Genomic DNA, 19,056 nt, shown 5'->3' on the forward strand with positions numbered 1-19,056 from the left:
ACCAGCTGGAGCTACAGTGCTGCACACACCAATGGAAACCCAGGTTCCAGGCAGAAAGCAGTACTGAAGCCTACCAGCAAGCTGTTTGGAAGCTTTCTCACAACAGACTAGCATCCAGAGGTGCAGTAAGCACACACACCAGAAACAACTATGGTCACATTTGGCTCACTAATGATCTTCTCTGCACATTCCAGTGAGATAATGCTGCCTTGTGTCATCTTTCAGACACATTTGAGGGGTGGAAGTAAATGAAAAAGGCTTGATCAAACATACAGAACAAGGGTACAGTCAAAAAGCTGACCCACTCTCCTGGAAGAAGATCTGCTCAGAGAGGAAGCTGGCTGCCCCTGATTATTAAGAGAAGCAGCAATTCCTGGCTCTCTGTCACATATTCATGCCACCAGACAAATTTATTGACTGGCTCATTACTAACTGAAAATAACAGAGGAGCCAGTTTATGATCAAGATTTCCCAAGTTAAATTGTCTTCTTTGTTACATCAATTTGACTCCTGTCAGTGCTAAAGCAGAGAGGAAGGAGATTGCCTTGCCCAGTGTGGAACTTTCACTGTTGGAATAATTAAGATGTACAGATTAAAACATGTGAATTCGTATGAAGGTGCCAAAAAGGAGAAAAACTGTCCTTTATCATCAGTACATTTGATACTTTAAATAGCAAAAAAAGGCACTGAAAACCTCTGCAACTGGCCAAGCAAATCTGAGGTACAAAGGCATGGTTTAAATTTAGGGGAAGAAAAATAATCAACAAATCTTACAAAAACTGCAAATGCAGAGAAACCTTTCACTCTGGTAGCTCTGTAAAGCACAGCTGGTTTTGACTTGGCAGTTCAGCTTCTGCACATTAAAATAGCCATTCTTTCCACTGTCAGAATTGGCCACGCTTTAGTTCTGATTTACAGTTGAATCCCCCTGGCCCATTCCCATTATTCTCAGCAGGACTTTGATGGAATATGAAAATTTGCAGCAGCATAATCACATCGCAGCAGTACTAGATGGTTAGCATTTTATTAGCTATCATCAAACAAACTGCTAGGCCTGCACTGTGAAGTACCACTGGCCTTTTGCAGAAATGTATGCTCAGCTCTTGTCAAGCTCAGATCTTGGATGAACTGGTATTTCGGATGAACGTCACTTCTCAGCCAAGGTCTGGCACGCAGTACTGAGACATCCAACCTGCATCTTCAATGCCTCTGGAGATGCCAGTCCTTAACCCAGAGGTACATGATGTGGTAAGGCACGAGTACAGGATTATGGCTTTTAAATCCCAATGGAAGTAAAAAAGCAATGAAGTGAACAACAAAACAAAGCTTTGCAATTCACATCCTTCTTTAGACCCCTATGCCTGCCATTAACATTTTAATCATTACTCAGATGATCAGATGCAGGCAGCATTGCAATACTTTCCATGTCTTACTAATCCAGTTACAGCTGCTCTGGAAGGCTGTGGCTTGAAGAGCATCTGAAACTTGCTTTGGATTTTTATCAACTGTATGAACATACAAGGAAGAGTTATATGCAACAGACTCCTGATCACAGTTTCCATGGGCACTATTTTAATCCAAGAATTACTCTACCAAATAAACTTTTTGCTAGCCTTAAACACATCATTTGTCCCTCCCTCTATTTGGGCATTACTCACTTGTCTGAAAACACTGTAAGGAGCAATACCTTTGAAGAGACCCAGGTTCAGAGACACCCCTGGGCCTGAACTGAATCTGCCAAGCATCAGGTCTGTCCAGCAAAAATGCAGCCATGCACCACAGAATAGCATCTAGGAAGAAGTGCAAATAGCTTCTTGCTGTATTCAGTTTTTCCATCTGCAAGACTTATCAAGCAAGCAAATCCCACCACTCCATAAGCATATAGATGAAGATATGAGAGCAGCTCTTAGACTGACACAGTGCCTTACTGACCAATACAAAACTGCCTAAGGCTTCAGCCTGGAGGGATGGAGGCTGAAGAACCCTACATCCACAGTCAAAAGACTACACATCTCATTCAGGACACAAATTATTTCTGCAAATTCCAGTTTTCATTACAACCCTGTATAATGAGAAAGAGATTGTTTCCTCTGTGAGTAACATGATTCTCATGTAGTAACATGAGATCCTCATGTAGTAACACGAGATCCTCATGTAGTAACATGAGTAACATGAAGATCCTTTGCCCATTGATTTGCTGGGATCCCCCTTCCAGAGCTACAGAACTGTCCCAGCAGGCACACATGCTTCCCAAAGCATCAGCACAATTTTTCAGCTCTCTAACAGGTCCTCCCATATAAAATATCTGATGTCCCCCATCACCATTACTTTCATTGTTTGACTTTAGTCATTACCAAGCTTAATAATGTACTTCCACAGCAAGAGCTCCAAATGACATCAGGTGAGTCCTTATGCCACGAGTGATATAGAAGAAGCTTCTGCAAGGGGCACTCGGCTGCAAAGCAAAGTTTTGAAAGGGAAGAACTGGAACCAGAGCTGGCCTCCAGGAGTGTGAATGTGCAGCCATGCACTTTCTTGTGTTAGGAGTACTCGCCAAATGAATAGCAATGCTCCCATTGAACATTGAAACCAACTTCCCGCAGCTCTCAGCACAGATCTCAATGCAACCGTGTTTTGAGGGGGAGGATTATTCTGCAGCATCTCACTTCTTTAGTAGGGACCACCACAGTTCTTTCAGTCATCTGTCAGAGTGTGAACCTTACAAGAACATCCCAGTCTGCATTTCTGTTCATTGCATGCCCTTCTTTAAACTCATGAGATGTGGTAATAATGGTTATCTTTTAAGTCAGTCGGTATATGACTTCCATAAAGTTAATATGGTCTGTGTCAATTCTCCCAGGTAAAAAACCCTACACATCATTTCAAATTCCTAGTGTAATTTCAGGCCAGTGCTGGTATTGAGCAGCACAAATCTGCTACAGAATAGGCTTTTTCCTCGGGTGCACGTTACAATTATATTAATTCTAGCTCCTTCTACACGTAAGAACCAGCTTGTTCACAGAGACAGGTAGCCCTGTTATATCAGAATACAATCCTTCCTCCTAGTGCTGCAAGAACTGTATTTGGCACAGGAATTTCTGGCTCTCACTCTCAGCTCACTAGCTGTTACATGAAAATAACAATTACTTGATTTTACCTTGTAACAGCATTATGGGGATTTAAATCAGTGATAGCTGTAAAATGTTCAGACAGTACAGTGGCAAGGAACTGTTTAAGTGTTTTAAGAGAGAGACTGTTATGGCATTAGATCAGTGGTAAGGAACAAATCCTTGTTTTGCACCGCATGAGCAGTGGGTGGCAAGTTTAGCAGTCAGTTAAACTATCTACTACCCAAGAAATCACAAAGTGGCCCATGTGGCTGCTGTGCATTTACTCACCCAGTGCTTACAAACCGTGCTGCTCTTCCATGAGCTGCAAACTCTTGTGCATGTAAACTTGGCATGGGAATATATAGCGATCTTTATTTACGAGACAGGGGGCTGCGGAGGGAAAGGGAGATCCAAGAAACTTCCTTTAGAGCTATTCTTTAAAATAACTCCAATAGAATGAAAATAAATAGAACAAACCATACATAATGCAAAACAGAAATGCATTCATGAAGAACATAGCCTGTGGGTCAGTACTCCAGCTACCTCAGTTCCCTTCTCTGCAACATGAATCAGGAACAGCAACTCTGTGGAATATATTAAAAAATAATAACAACAAAGCAACTGCAGCCTACTATGCTCTGGAATGTCTAACCTAGCAATTTTAAAAGCTCATGTGCTTCAGTAAAAAAAAACCCCAAACGCATACTCTAATTTAGATATCTATGCTTAATCACAGCATTTTATTGTACAGAGTACAAGCTAACCACACCACCGCAGTAGTTAAGAGTATGGATAGCAAAGATAATAGCCTTCAATCTTTATTAATAGTTAGAGACTTCTTCCCCACATCAAATTTCCAGCTAGTTCTCTGTGTCATTTCTTACACATTTCATCCCCCTCTTCACACAAGTTATCAAATTCAGAACAGTAGCTGAACTGCCAAGAGAAATGGAGGATTTGAAATTTAAATCAAAAAACAGAATCTCAGTTAATTTCTTATGCCCTTGACAGCATATACTGGAGAAGAATTGCTTAGCCTGGTGAAAAGGAATACGGGAACTTAGTGTTTATTTGCATTCCTTCATCTCAAATTGTGGCTTTTGGGGGCACTGGCTATTTGCTCAAGATGCTGAACTCCTTGCTTTGAACTGGCTCGGCAGTTTCAAGTAAGAGCATGACATCCATAAAAAGCAGCTGCAAATAAGGTGGTATCAATCCAGCTGACTAAGAAGATGAGACGATGAAAGGCAAAACAAGAAGACACACACGCATCTTCTTGGGAGTAGCAGCACATGCCAACAAAAAACCCTCTTGCTGGAAGGGGGCCAACCCAACAGTGCAAACCCTGAGGATATCCTTAGTGTGACTTGTTCATGCTTTATACTACAGTAAAGCAGCTTTTGAGTGGAACAGTGTACTCACGAGCTGTGTAGAAGCAGTCTACCCTTCCAGGGACCTCAGTGTTGAACAAGGTAGTAGCTGATTAGGTCACAGGGAACACCTTTGCTTTAGAATATGACTCAAGACTGAACACACGGCAAAATGCAAGTCCTCTCACGCTCCCTGACACACCAAAGAAAGCTCCATCACAAAACCAAACACCATAAAACCTTTCTATTGGACTGTGCTGCAATGCAAGGGAGGACATTTAATTGGGAAATAGCACCACCTGGTGACTCCTGCTACTAAGGGAGAAGGAAACGGTCAACTTTGCCGTAGCATTACAGGAGGAAACGAGGAAGTAGCACTGGCTAAATTGGGAACCAACAGCCTGAGTAAGGAGGGAGAGGGAACTGCACGACAGAGTTGAAAGAACTAGCCAGGTAAGGCTGAATGAGATGGAAAGAAGAGTGTCTGAACTGCTTCCCCTTTGGAAACAAGAGGCATCTCCCACTGTTACCACCCTTGTGCGGCCTGTGTGACAGTAAGTGTGGTGTGAATGTAGCAGTGGCAGCTGCAAAGGGATGCCCATAACCCACACATAAATCACTGTTTTAATGAACCAGGAATGAAATGAAAGGGGAAAAATCCCCCAACCCAAAAACACATCCAACATCCAGACCTGCACAGTATCAACTATGTTGCATGCCACACAGAGATATCTTAGGCTCATACCAAAACGAAACTCTTGCCTGAGGGACTTCATAAAGTCACTACTGTCCAATAAGAAATTCCTCTAATTGCCTTCTATTGATCACTGAATCATAGGATCCTCCTGAACACAGCATAACACAGAGCAGGAGGCAAACCTACCCAGTCATATGCCCTGTGATAAGGAAGCATATTATCTTACACTTCATAGTATGCTCTTCCACCTCTTCACTCCCACCACCCCAGTTCACTTTAATGACCTCTCTGTGTTCCTGGCTTGCCGATTGTCCACCTGAGCACCATCACAGACACTTGAATATGATCACTTCCATGTTCACCACTTCATTTCTGAGGTGAAGAGGTGAAATGAGAGCCTTGGTTTACCATGGGAAAATTCCTGCTGTGGTGCCACAGTGGTGGTTGCCACACGTTATCCCCCTGCCAGCAAAGGAGGAACCAAGAACAAGCTTAAAATATCTCTCCAGCATGTGAAACCTCAACAGGAAGGAACTAAATAAAGCAAAGGCAAACAAAGAAAAATTGCAAGTCATAAATTAATACCTATGTCGTTTTAGTGACAGCAATACCTGATTTTGACAACTCAAATGGTCAGAGTTTCTTTTCTGGACAAACAGGGGAAGCCTCTTAACATCTGCAGGCTGCCATCCTCCTCCTGCCCTCCCTATCTCAGGATGGACATGCTGTTACAAAAATCCACTCAGTGTACTACTCTTCCCAGAGATAAATTCCTATTGAAAGTACATTAAAAATCTGTGTGAATAACACCTGCTCAGGAATCCTGATAACTGGCCCTGAACTTGAAAAATCAAGTAAAGGATAAGTGTAAGTGTAAGGAAGTAACTTACAAGTCGCTGTAGCTCACACTGTCAATGATACAAGTATTGATCGTAGGGGCTGTTATCTCTATTGGCCATATGCACACACACCAGCATACTGATCGAGCTTAATATCATTCATCATCATTGTGCAAGGCAGGGATCAGAGAGACTGAATTCAATTTTCAGACTTCAGTCATAAATAACCGGAGGGTTTCACAGTTCAGTAAACACATTAGGCAACAGCATCCTGACAAATGCTGTTTTTGAGTACAGTTTGGCAGCAAAAAAAATGGGATAACAATTTGTGTTATTCTTTCCAAACCAAATTCTTTTCCTAAGTGAACCTCCCGCACATGTATCTGCAGCAGCTGAAGCTTTTAAAATTATGACAAAAATACGAGGAGGAGATAACCTTTGACCCGAACTGCTGTTTGACACAAGCTTCTGTTCATACTCCAACACGCTGTCTCTTCCGCTGGCAAATCCTATCATTAGGGCCATAATTTCAAAACACGTGGCTTGTTAGTGTCATTTACCTGTCCCCACATAGAAGATACTAAAAATCTTCCAGCCAGTCTGGAACTGAGAATCCAAACATAACAGTTTCATATTCCAGATTGCCTACAAATCCAAACAAAGTAGTTTAACTAAGTGAAGGTAGTGGCTCTTACGCAATTAAAGATATTCACAACAACTAGATATGGCATTTGAGGAAACGGCTCTTGTTCAGTTTTCTATTTCAGTAATATAAAAATTGTCCACTGGCTGCCTGGAAAATTTGTTATAAGGCTGAATTACCTTCAAATTTGCCTGTACAAGCTCAGTAAGCAACACAACTCAATATTCAGACATTCCCTTCACGATTTGAACTACCTCATCTGCAACTTACTATTGCATTTCATCCCAAAGAGAAAGAAAAAAACCACACAAATTGTGAGTGCCAACTGAAACACCAGTTGAAAACTTCAGTCCTGGAGAAAAAAAAAAAAAGCCTGATCCCTTCTCTTTTGCAGCAATGGGCAACAGAGAGGAAGAAGGCAGAGTTTCAGGGTGAAGCTATATAAAGCCATTTCCCCTGAGAAATAGGAACCAACCTCTTGGCCCCAGATCTTTGCTTCAAATCAGCAGAGCCCTAGCACAGGGTATGTCACCTACCAACAGCCAGAGGCAAAAAACTCTTCCTTGCCTTTCCACTGGCCAAAGGCAGCCAGATACCAGCCACCTTGGGGGGTTCAGGAAATACCACAAGGGTAGGACAGGGGCTAAGGATTTCGTTCCTGGTTTTATTGCCAAAACCTCTGCCACTGCTTATCAGATGATTTTAGCTGACGCAACAACCTGTAAAATAAGGAGTCTTCAAACGATCACTGAAGTCTCGGGTAGTCTCTCCCTTATCCAGTCTAAAGGTTGGTCAGCATTAAAACGTTATCCTTCCTCTGGGGCACAGGGGAAGAAGGTGAGTTGAGAATTACTGGAATTTGCTGTTGTTACCTATAATTAAATGTAAATAACATGTGCATGTAGATAATGTACATCTCTATTGACACTAAATGACATCAAGGAGAGGTCTAAAACCCTTGAAGCTGGGCGTTTTATTTCCTGAATCGATGCACAGGATTAGCAAGAGACAGCCAGCGGTCTGAGTAAACCTAAATCTGTGTTAAGAAGTCCTTCACTAAACTATTATGCTTAATTAACTTAGATTAATAGGGATTTCAGGTTCACCCATTGTCTGGATCTAAAGTCTTCCCTAATTCAGTAAACATCAACACTTATTTTAAAAAGCATTATATAAAGACCTCCCTCATGCTTTCCCCTCTGTCACCATGCAAGGAAACAGAAAAGATAACAGCAAGCACAGTGTAATAAAACACAGGGCTGAGGGTTTTATCTGTGGATTTACTGTGTGCTGTCGTGAACTTAATGACAGTAAAGCTATCTCCACCACACAGGCTCATAAATGGAAGACATTATCAGCGCAAGACTATATCCCTTAAGCAGTTGATTTCTTGAATGTGTTCAGCTCCTATTGATTTCACCGGGAATTAAACCTAGCAACTCCTAAACCTGTGCCACAAAATTCAACTTTTTAGTGAAAGTCCTTTAAAATGAGCCAAAATGGGTTTTGTTGCTATTATTGTTAAGGCACCTTCATCTCTTCACAAGAATAACCAGGACATAAATATCCAACTCAAAACTGACTCAGAGAAGAAAGGTTTTATTCACCTGGGCAGTTCTTCTCATCTTCACTCATAAATTGGAAACCAGAAATGGTCAAAAGTGTACAGACTTCACAAATCTTAACTGAAAACACACTGGAAGCATTTCAATTGGAATGCTAAATCATAAGGATTAGTACATTTAAGGACATCTCTTCACTGGACAAGAACAGTTGGGGGTAGAAGAGTGGATATGATCTTTCATTCCAAAGGTACAGAATAGTTGCCCTCCGGACATACTTCAATATGTCAGTCACAGCTTGAGTGTTTAGGATACTGTGGGACTGAGCCTAAAGCTCCCGCAGACCCCAGACACAGCAGAACGACAGGCACAGGGATTTTGGACATTAGACCTTTCCTTTCAGATCTGTGACAGAGTGCAACATAAACAACAATTCTGCAGGTGCAGCTGGACAAAAGCGCTTTGGAACGTAAATGAAACAATGCTCATTAAGACAAAGTTACAGCTATAAAAGAAGTAAAAAGGAAACTGGAGGCTAAACCCGAGGAAGTGGTGACAGGGATTTTCACCACACCTGATTATTTTGTATTTATTATACTCCCTTCATCGTTTTGCTCTGTATGATTTTCTGATTCCTTATCTCAGCTTCTCTTCCCCTTGCTCCTGCTCCAACTTTACCCTCTGTGTTACTCATTCCCTCCTTCTGTGTTCCTCAGTCCCCCACAACACTCCTCTAATGCTTTCTCTTGGTCTCTGTTTTGGTCCTCTACTTCTTCCTCCTCTGTTAGTCTTTCTTTATCCCTTTGTTCCTCCAAACGTCCTCTATGCAGACTTTTACACTCCTTTTAATACTGGTCATCACTTAGAACTATTCCTGAAAAATTTTTTAGACTGCAGGATTACCACTGTCCTTCAGAGAGACTTTAAACATTTGGACTTACAGAATAGAAGTGCCAAAGATTTGCTCTTGCTTTTCTCCATACCAGCCTAAAGGAGATGGGAAACCTGGCCACAAAACTCTGGATCAGCTTAATAATACCTGATCAAACAAAGAAACATCTCCAAAGAGTCTACCAGATGCTGAAAATCAAGGAGAGGTAAAACTGAGCTACTTATCTGCCTCTATTAAATGTCAGGAATTGCTCAAGAGTTGTGTTATCTGAAATACCTAATTTACATCAACTTTTTCTCCTTCTCCTTCACACAACACCTGCATTCAGCCGTGTATTAAAGTGTGCACTGAGCTTTAAGCTTGGGACCCAATTCACCCCATTCAGCAAAGGCTGAACAATGTACCCTGATACACTGCTGAAGAGGGATTTACCCCACTGCTCAGAATCGAACATGTGCTTAAGGATGCTATCCAAATTAGGGCTTCAACAACATAATCTTAAATCATCAATTGTGTTATCTGGGTTTATACAGCTGCCAGTTTTGTCACGTAAAATGTACTTCAAGTGTCTGTATAATACCCAACCATGCATTTATTCTTTTCAAGCACACTCTGCAGATAAAAAATATAAAGCAAAACATTCAAGGGGCAGAAAAATAGCCATCAAAGGACAGAACAATTGCCTGACAAAAGACTATTCACACGAACTACACTCTGCTGCTGGAGTTGCAACAGTTGAGATTAAATGTGGGGGAGAATGTTCAATACCTTCACTGACATTCAGGCAAACTAAGACAAAAATGAAGTACAACTTTCGTTGAATTCTTCACAACAGTAAAATCATCAAAAAAATGAAAAATGCTGACTTAAGGGATAGGGTAAGAAAAAACATGTTTGTAGCACACTCAAGAACTGAATATCCTAAAAGCAAGACTGCATGGTACTGCAAAGGCTGAAGTCAGAATGGGTTATGCACCATATGAAGCACTTCTGGCCTAAATGTGGTTGGAAACTTCCTGTTCATATCAGGTTTAACAAGATACATTGAAAGTGTTGATTTTGTGACTCTTAGAATAGACATATTTAGTACAGTAAGGGAAAAATAAGATCATAGAATCATAGAATAGTTAGGGTTGGAAAGGACCTTAAGATCATCTAGTAAAAATCCCCCTGCCATGGGCAGGGACACCTCACACTAAACCATGCCACCCAAGGCTCTGTCCAACCTGGCCTTGAACACCGCCAGGGATGGAGCATTCACAACTTCCTTGGGCAACCAAAGAAGCCAGGATAATGGGCTTCCTATTATATAAAGAGAATCTGTTCTTTCTCATTTCTCAAATCCCTCCAGGAATTAACCAACCACCAGATTTATCCAGCTACAAAGTGGAAGCGTGCCCTTACAGGCTGGTAGTGGTGTGTGTCAGTCGCTGAGAGGTTTTATTCTAAATTAACAAAGACTGTCTTAAGCAAATAAACACAGTATTTGCTTCCACAGGCAGCAGAAGGTGCTTGAGATTAAACTGGGACTGCACATGGGCACACACCTCAAATTTTTCAGTTGTTAATAGTCTTCTAATTCTTCAATTACTAACCATACTGATAACATATTTTCTCCCCCTTAAATCAAGTAGTTAAAAATGAATTCACATCCCAAGTGCCAAGCTGAGCCTTGGTGTCAAACGACACATTCAAGGGAGTCCTCTCAGGGGTGCTTTTCACATCAGTCTTTGGGAAGCCCAGGGATCCCTACTACAGCTCCTATGGGTTGGCACACACCAGACATTGACAAACTACCTAAGGATTCCTCTTCTGCCTCTGAAGCAACACATGGGCACATCTAGAGAACACACAATCCTGGAAACAAGGTACCAACTGCTGACGACGAGCATAAGCCAGGGATGGTTAAAGATAATCCAATGCCCACTGTATCGCACAGGTCACCAGTGAGCATAGGAGGATGTGAAAATTACTTCAGACACATCACACTGCTCAGAAGCACAGCTTTGCTGATGAACCATTAGATCCTACCAATACTTGTTAAGATCTGTTTGCTGCAGAATTAAATGGGACAAAAAATTATTTTTTTAAAGTTAACCCCACTTTAAGAAATACTTATAAGTCACTTTGGCTCTGTAAACAGGCTTTAAAGTAAAGGAAAATCTGCTTCAGAGAGTCCCTGTACATGAGCCCCTGCAAGAGGCTGATATTTATCATTTTAAAGTAAGATTGCCCTTACAAGTTTTTTCTAGTCCCCTGCAGTTGTGTGTGGCAGAGGCTGACCGGTCCAACCGGGACACCCGATGACGTCTGCAGCATCCTGTTGCTCTGCTGACAGAGGAGGAAACAATAACTCGGGGACACAAAGTATTTAGTAGCTGGATTTCAGGCACATGTACTTCCACATGTTGCCCAAATAAGAACATACTCTGTCCAAAACAAGAAGTGCAAAACCGTAACTGCTCTACCAGCTCCTCCAAGAAATATAAAAACCACACACTAACTAGCATTTATGGTTAAAAATAGCCAGGCGAAAATACAAAGCATTTGTTCCACTGCCTGTTGTTCAGCTTTCACGAGCAGCCCCGGGAGGCTGGAGATTGTAAATCAAACCACTGGCATTTGCTTAGACAAGGCTCTGCTCCAAGCTGGCCTCCCATCCACCTCCACTGGCAGCTTTCTAAAGCTTGGATTTGCCTTCACACAGTGGTGTTCAAATCTGCAAGTGTTCACAGGAAGGTTGTGTAAGATGTTTCAGCAGAAAACTGAAACGTGTCCCCTTTCCTGGTGTATTACAAGTTAAGCTGAGATGGAATTTAAAATACTTCCTTTCACCTCGACCCTTATGCCATTATTCAACCTCTACAAGTTAGGCTGAGAGAAGAAAAACATCTATGTGAGTGAAACCATCTTTTATGCTCATTTACTTCAGCAGTGGGTGCCCCATGGCAGCTCTCGCACACCTTCTGGTGAGGGGCTGCAGAGTTATATTCACATGAGCTGCCCCTGAGCTGTAAGCATAAGGTAGTGGGAGCACAACAAGCCCTGACAAGGAGCAGAGGAAGTATGAGGTGATCTAACCCATCAGTATGATTAGCACTGGATGGAGCTAGGGTTCTTTTTTCATATATATTTTATAACATAGCCCATTGTCCAAAGGAAGTGGAGGGGAAAAAGCAAACCAGCTTAAATCTGCTGTAAAGGTTCGCACGCTAAGCATTTAGAAATACCAGGCCATGTCAAGTAGAAGGAAAAGACCAGGATGAACACTAAGGTCGTAGTGACCTTAAGGTTTCCTTCCGGGAAAGCCCACCAGTGCAAAAAACTCCAGGGGATACAGGAAATGGCAAGCCCTCCTTTCCCTGCGTGCGCTACCCAAGGACGAGCTGTTCCCACCTTTGTCCTCACACCACTCCTGCAGAAAGCTCCAGGGACACCAGAGCAGCCACAGCCAGGATGGTGATGCACCACTGAAGCTGAGGAGAAACAAGCTGCTCTCCACAGTTTGTTTTCCGAGGGTAAGGTGGAGTTAACCCAGCAGACCTGCTAAAGCCAGCTGTGTTACACTCTGTCTTCCCCCTCAAAACCAAAGTGTAGGAAATGAGGAGCATGGTGCCTGCCCTGGTCTCATCCAAACAGGAACACAACCAGGAAATACATGACCAACAACAGTCTCTGAAGGCAAATGGCATTTGGAAGAAGGAACAGCACGGAGGCTAAAGACAGGTAGGAGCAACCAAAGCAGAGCTGTGGCTCCAGACTCCCTGGAAATGCTTCTCTCAACAAGGAGTCGTTTGAGACTCAGTTTTAGACAGGGTATGTCCATCCTGCCTGTACACTCACAGCACCCACATACCCAGCTCAGACACAACCCAATGCTTGCAAAATTTACCAACACTGTAATTTACATACACTCCCCTATGTAAAAGCCCTGCAGGTTCAGAGGCAGCCCATGAGCAGCTCAGTTAATGCCTACTTTGCCACTTCCTTAAACTGCACTGTAATTGCAACATACCCTATCAATAAGGCAAATCAGTGCCTTAGAAACAAGTTGTACCATCAACCAGGATCTTGGAAAACATACTTGAAATGTGAATAAAAGGTGGCCTTTTAATATGGCTTGACTTACACTAATTAAAAGGAATTGTCTGATGAGAGGGTTTTCCTTTTCCCTGCACATTTCTTGCATGCAGTTTCTGGCTGATTCAGAGAGTCTGCCTCAGCACTACTTCACAGAGTAGGGCTAAAACTGCATTCATCAGTGTATTATAAAAGAAAGTTTATTACCAATTTAACTTCCTTATTTTGGTAGAAAGAATTTCTTTTTTCCCCGAGAATTACTGTAAACCAAGAAGTTTCACAATTTTTCAGCCAATACCAAGAAATCAAACAGAGGGACTGAAGCAAGGGCTTGGGGAAACATAAAGAAAACCCCAAATTGGTAACATTATAAGCAAAACCAAAATAAATGCAATTTGAGAGACAGTATAACCAGAGCCTGCAAATGATTTCTGGATAATAGCCACAGCATGGTGTCATTCAGCAGCAGATGGGAGCTGAGAGCTGATTGTCAGTGGGTCAGAGCCGATGTGCAGCAACAGGCACCAGCTACGGGGTATTCTTTTGCAGTCCAGCTGATTTGTAGTAACAAGCTTCCTCTTCAGAGGCTTTGCAGCTACTGAAAGTAAAACCATCTTCAAGTCCTGTCTTTGGGTGTTTCAGAAAGCCAGTCTGGTTGTGCTGCTGGAAACGAAAGCAGAACGTGGCCTCTGCTCTCATCTTTTCCTAGAAGGATGCTCTGGCGATGACCCAGCCTACTCACTTTTCTAAGCAATCCCACCTAAAACTTCAGGGAAGATATGAGTAAATAGAAAAGTTTTGCTGATACGGCAGGAAAGCAGTACAGCCAAGGTCAGTATTAAACCCTGAATTCTACTAAGTTCTGAGAAATTGTTTACCTACATATTTAATGTCTACATTGCAAAAATCTGATTATTGTCATTTAAATATTCTGTAAGTTAATAGCAAAAGGCTAGTTTAAGCTTCTGAACATACTTGTTTGGTGGTACAAGAGAAAAGACATTTCTCACTTGGAATGTAACTGGATTTTTATGCAGTATTTTTCACAAAGAAACCAAACCAAACAAAATCACCAGTCCTAGTCCCCATGAGTACCCTGGTAGACTGTTCTTTTGAATGGCAAAGCAGGGCAATGTAGAATGTAAGTGCTACGTGCACAAATTAAGTGCAAACATCAGAGCATTCCTCACCAAGGAAGAACACCATTTCTCAAGGAAATGAGGCATATGTAGTCATGCTAACCAAGTGTCTGGCTGGCTGCTTCTCAGTTCCCTGGGGACTAAAAAATCATTGTCCGGTTTTACACGTGATTTGATGTTTCACCACAATGCAAAGAAGTAAGTGGCTATGGAAGAGACACAGATGAGGACTCCTTTGATGGAAAGGCTGCAATGATGTACACTTTACACCACTGACTGCATGAGACAGGCAGCCATGCAAAGTCATGATTCAAAAATTTCTCATGATAGAGCTCCTTGTTTACATAATAAACATAATGAGTAAGTGGATGATGATGAACTATTAACATGGAAAAAAAAACAATCACTTGCCAGTCTCTACCCACTCTCAAGACAGATACTTTGTGGACATACATTTAGCTCATCAGTACAATTTTGGTTTTGGTACTGCCTTCAATGTCTGCACTATTTTGGTCGCTCTTGTTTTGTTTTAGGCTAGAGCACTGCAGCATTGATGCATGCACAGCTTCTGCACCTATGTAGCATTACTGTCTTCAGTAGGATGCTCAACACATAGACCCCCTTGCACTTATCTAGTGAGAAGAAAGGTCCTTAACTGGTACAACCCATCCAGGGGTGCATTCTTGTTTTTAACAACAGGGCTCCTATTTGGGTTGGGACATTCAGGCACTAAAAGCATTAATAATGAAAACATTTTAAGAGTCAAAAGAGTAGTAAAATTGTTGTCTTTTATAAACACCAACACAAACCAAAAGGTTCTCAGTCATACATGTTCAGTGTAATAGATATTTGGAGAAGAAGAGTGGGTACTTAAGTTTTGCACTAAAAGGCCTGATGCATGCATATGCTCAGCTATAGGAATTTGTTCTCCACCAGCAGAATCCAGAGCTTTACCGAATCACAGAATCCCAAGGGTTTGAAGGGAGCTCAAAAGATCATCTAGTCCAACCCCCCTGCAAGAGCAGGGTAACCTAGAGTACATCACACAGGAACTTGTCCAGGCGGGCCTTGAATATCTCCAATGTAGGAGACTCCACAACCCCCCTGGGCAACCTGTTCCAGTGCTCTGTCACTCTCACAGTAAAGAAGTTTTTCCTGATGTTCACATGGAACCTCCTATGCTCCAGTTTACACCCATTGCCCCTTGTCCTATCACTGGACATCACTGAAAAAAACCTAGCTCCATCATCCTGACACTCACCCATTGCATATTTGTAAACATTGATGAGGTCACCCCTCAATCTCGTCTTCTCTAAGCTAAAGAGACCCAGCTCCCTCAGCCCCTCCTCATAAGTGAGATGTTCCACTCCCTTAATCATCTTTATGGCTCTGTGCTGGTCTCTTTCAAGCATGATACACAGGTAAGAAAAACAGAGATTTTCTCCTTAAGAAAACTATCATCATATTCCCAATTACTTTGAATGTCAAACAAATCTGAGCTCGATTCTGAGCTGCACACTGAGGTATGAGACATTGCCAAAGGTAATAAACCGTTCTCCATAAAAGCAAATGGGATTCAGTTGTGGAGAAACACCTGAGGAAACCTCCTCTTCCACGTTTGTCGTTCCTTTCACAAACGTAGGCTTACCAGCTTCAGACTGCATGCTAGCAGAACACATGGCAGCAAGTGACTCCTTATGAGCAAGAAAATGGAAACACAAACAGGGGTGAAAAGAATGAAGTCTCGACCAAAGAGGCTGTAGGCACTATGTTTAGGAAAAACTTTCCACAGTAAAAGCAGTTAAGCTCTGAGACACAGCCCTGTGACAAGAGAACCTTCATCTTGAGTTTTTAAGGAACAAACAAAACAATCATGTCAGGAAAGTTAGGAGTTTTAGGGTCAAGGGATGAACTCTAAGCCTCTTCTTTTCCTAACTCCTTTGGTCCTGTGATGAACAGTCACAGCATAAAAATGTAATAAACAAAAACACAAGGAAAAGAGTAATGGAGGTCACTTTAGAGGGTAGTTAGCCAGCCACCTCCCAAAGCCTCACTGAAGGGCTGTCAAAGTTTCCTCAGGAAGTGACAAAGACAAGAAACTTTGCCTCAGTCCCAAACCTGGCAATCCCTCCTGCGGCTGCCACACAAGAGTTATGTCAGGACTTGGCAGAGAGCTGTAGATCACTCCTCCAGCCTGCATAAAGACAATGTCAAGAGCCAAGGTACCTGGCACTCAGGAGCCACAGCCAGATTAGGAAACCTGGCAGCCAGACACATCTCAGCACTGAAGCATGGCTCAGGAACACACCAGCCCGCCTCCTTCACCCCCTCAGGAGGGTGCCCACTCAGGGCAGAAACATCATGCCAGTCAAATGGGAGCTATGCTTCATTTCACTGCATAAACTGGGCTGTAGCTAAAACCTGCTCAACCCCAGGAAGAGGTAGTCTCTTTAATACAGGCAGAACTGTTGAGAACAGGCTGGTCCGAGAGACCAGGAAGAGTTTGAAATGACAAGACAGGACTTGGAGCAGGTGCTCAAGTATTTGCACTTACAAAGATTAACACCTTCTGCATGCAGATACCTCACTGCCCAGCAGCAATAATTTACTGTGGAAGCAGTTAAGGAGGAGGCTTGAGGCCACTTGCATACTCAAGAGAGCATTAGAATTGTACCTCCGCAGCTCTTACACCTCAGACTGTGAGGCACTGCACAATTAGGTAGGCATCCTGCTCCTGCCAGCCCACCATGTTCCTCTTCCTGCTAGCTGGAACCTTCTCTCCTCAAAGAGCAGAGCATGCTTGAGTTCATGAATAACAAAGTGTGGCATCAACAAATCCTGCCTCCCAGACTGACTCACCTACCCTTTACCTGCCCGTTTCCTCTCTGCGGTTCTCTTGCTGGTGTCACCTTCACCATCTAGAAACCCCAAGACCATTGCCTCCTTGCACACTACTCCAGGCTGCTCCAGATCGCTCCCATCACACCCACAGAGAGTTTAAAAAACCCCAAGATACTCTGGAGGAGGAGGAAGTGAAACGCAGATACCCAAATCCCAGTTTTGCTAGATTTAAACTAAAAATTACAGGCCATGTTCCCTCACGGCAATGCAGGGCTACATTCAGAAGCTGGTACTTACTCCCCACGTCTAGCACAATGGCTGCAGGCCAAACAGTGATCCTGGAGCATTGGGCTAGCTCATTGGGCCAGCAGCATGGAGTACAGCTCTGGCTTCTCTGTATCAGTCTCTCCTCACCTTCCCATCTAGGCCCCTACAGACAAATGGGGCTTGTGGGAGAAGCTGGCTTTGAAAACATTGAGCCAGCTACAATTTTTCCTCATTGGGGAATTCTGAGGTGGCAAAAATAGCCCAAGCCCATGCCCTTTGCACAGCTGAGGGCCACAGACCATCAGTGACCCTCCTGTCTTAGAGAGGCAGCCTAGGACTTTGATCAGAAGTGAAGAGGGACACAGGTTTACAAACTGATTTAATCCCTATTTCTAACGAGTATATGAAGTAATCTTGGGACTTGGACATGCCCAGACCAGGGGGTCTACTAGATACAATACAGATTAAACTACTAGGTCCAGGACTTACTGAACACAACCGCCAAGATTCCTTTTGGTAGACCTGAAAACATATTTTTAAGTTATCATCTAGTTTTCAAGCAGATCAGATTAATGTCTGCACTTGTTTACACAGACAGGTATAGACTTTCCCTGTTCTGGAATGTCGGAACTCCCTGAAGGGATTCATCATCTAAAGGATTCCTCTCTTTTGGGAAAAGTGTTAACTTCCATAGTAGATGTGATGTCTAAGATCAAAAGTAGATGGTTTTATAGGATTATACCCTATTAAAACACAGGAAGGAACATCTCACTAACTAGAGGCACTTATATCTTCCTGAGTGTTCCCACTGCCACCCTGTCATTTTAATGAATCTACAGAGTAATTGCATACTCCTGGTAACACAGAGCTGCTTCATAGGTTTCTTTTCCTGTCTTAAAAGAAGTAAACAATTGCCTTGCAAAACGTCCAGTACATTTTGATGTTACAAACCGTCAATAAACTATGGGCAAGAGGAACATCATCCCACAAGACAACTTCATCTCTATAAAATTACAGGATTTTCTGCTGGAAAGTAAGACACATCCACGTATTCTACCACAGACTGTTCATGTTTGTATAAACCACATTTATTTTGTCTCTGTGCCATTTTAAAAGTCAGCAGCAGGAATTCTCTCCGAGAAAGGACTAATGGTCACTGCCAAATACTTTGGGTTGAACTCTCCAGTGCCCTGGTACCACATCCTGCCACTGACTCCAGAGGCAACGCACCCACTCCGGCTGGGGTAAGTGTGAACACAAGTCAGAGAGAACTCGAGTGTCTGTCTGGGTATTTTTTTTAATGTCCAGCTCACTGATACTGTATGAAAGAGAATTCACTCTAAAAGGCGCTCATTCTTGCAGCTTTTCTGAATGCTTACAGAGATGGGGATATAAAAGCAGCCTAACCTACACATGGTAATTTGGTATGTTTGAGTTTAAATATATCAATAAATCACAGAACCGTTAGGGTTGGCAGGGGCCTCTGAAGATCATCCAGTCCAACCCTCTGCAAAGGCAGGGCCACCTAGAGCACGTTACACAGGAATGTGTCCAGGAAGATTTTGGACATCTCCAGAGGAGACCCCACGACCCCCCTGGGCAGCCTAAACAAAACC

General features: G+C 42.7%; 1 protein-coding gene across 2 annotated transcripts in view; it reads right to left on the bottom strand.

The window, feature by feature from the left end:
* RAB31 (RAB31, member RAS oncogene family) overlaps positions 1 to 19,056 on the bottom strand; it is a 65,265-nt gene that overhangs the window by 45,075 nt on the left and 1,134 nt on the right. The gene's annotated exons all lie outside the window — the stretch shown is intronic.

This window comes from Neopsephotus bourkii, unplaced genomic scaffold (genome assembly GCF_033783945.1).
Source record: "Neopsephotus bourkii isolate Nb327-2 ecotype Australia unplaced genomic scaffold, CSIRO-AGI_Nbou_v1 NB_846, whole genome shotgun sequence".
Lineage (NCBI taxonomy): Eukaryota > Metazoa > Chordata > Aves > Psittaciformes > Psittacidae > Neopsephotus > Neopsephotus bourkii.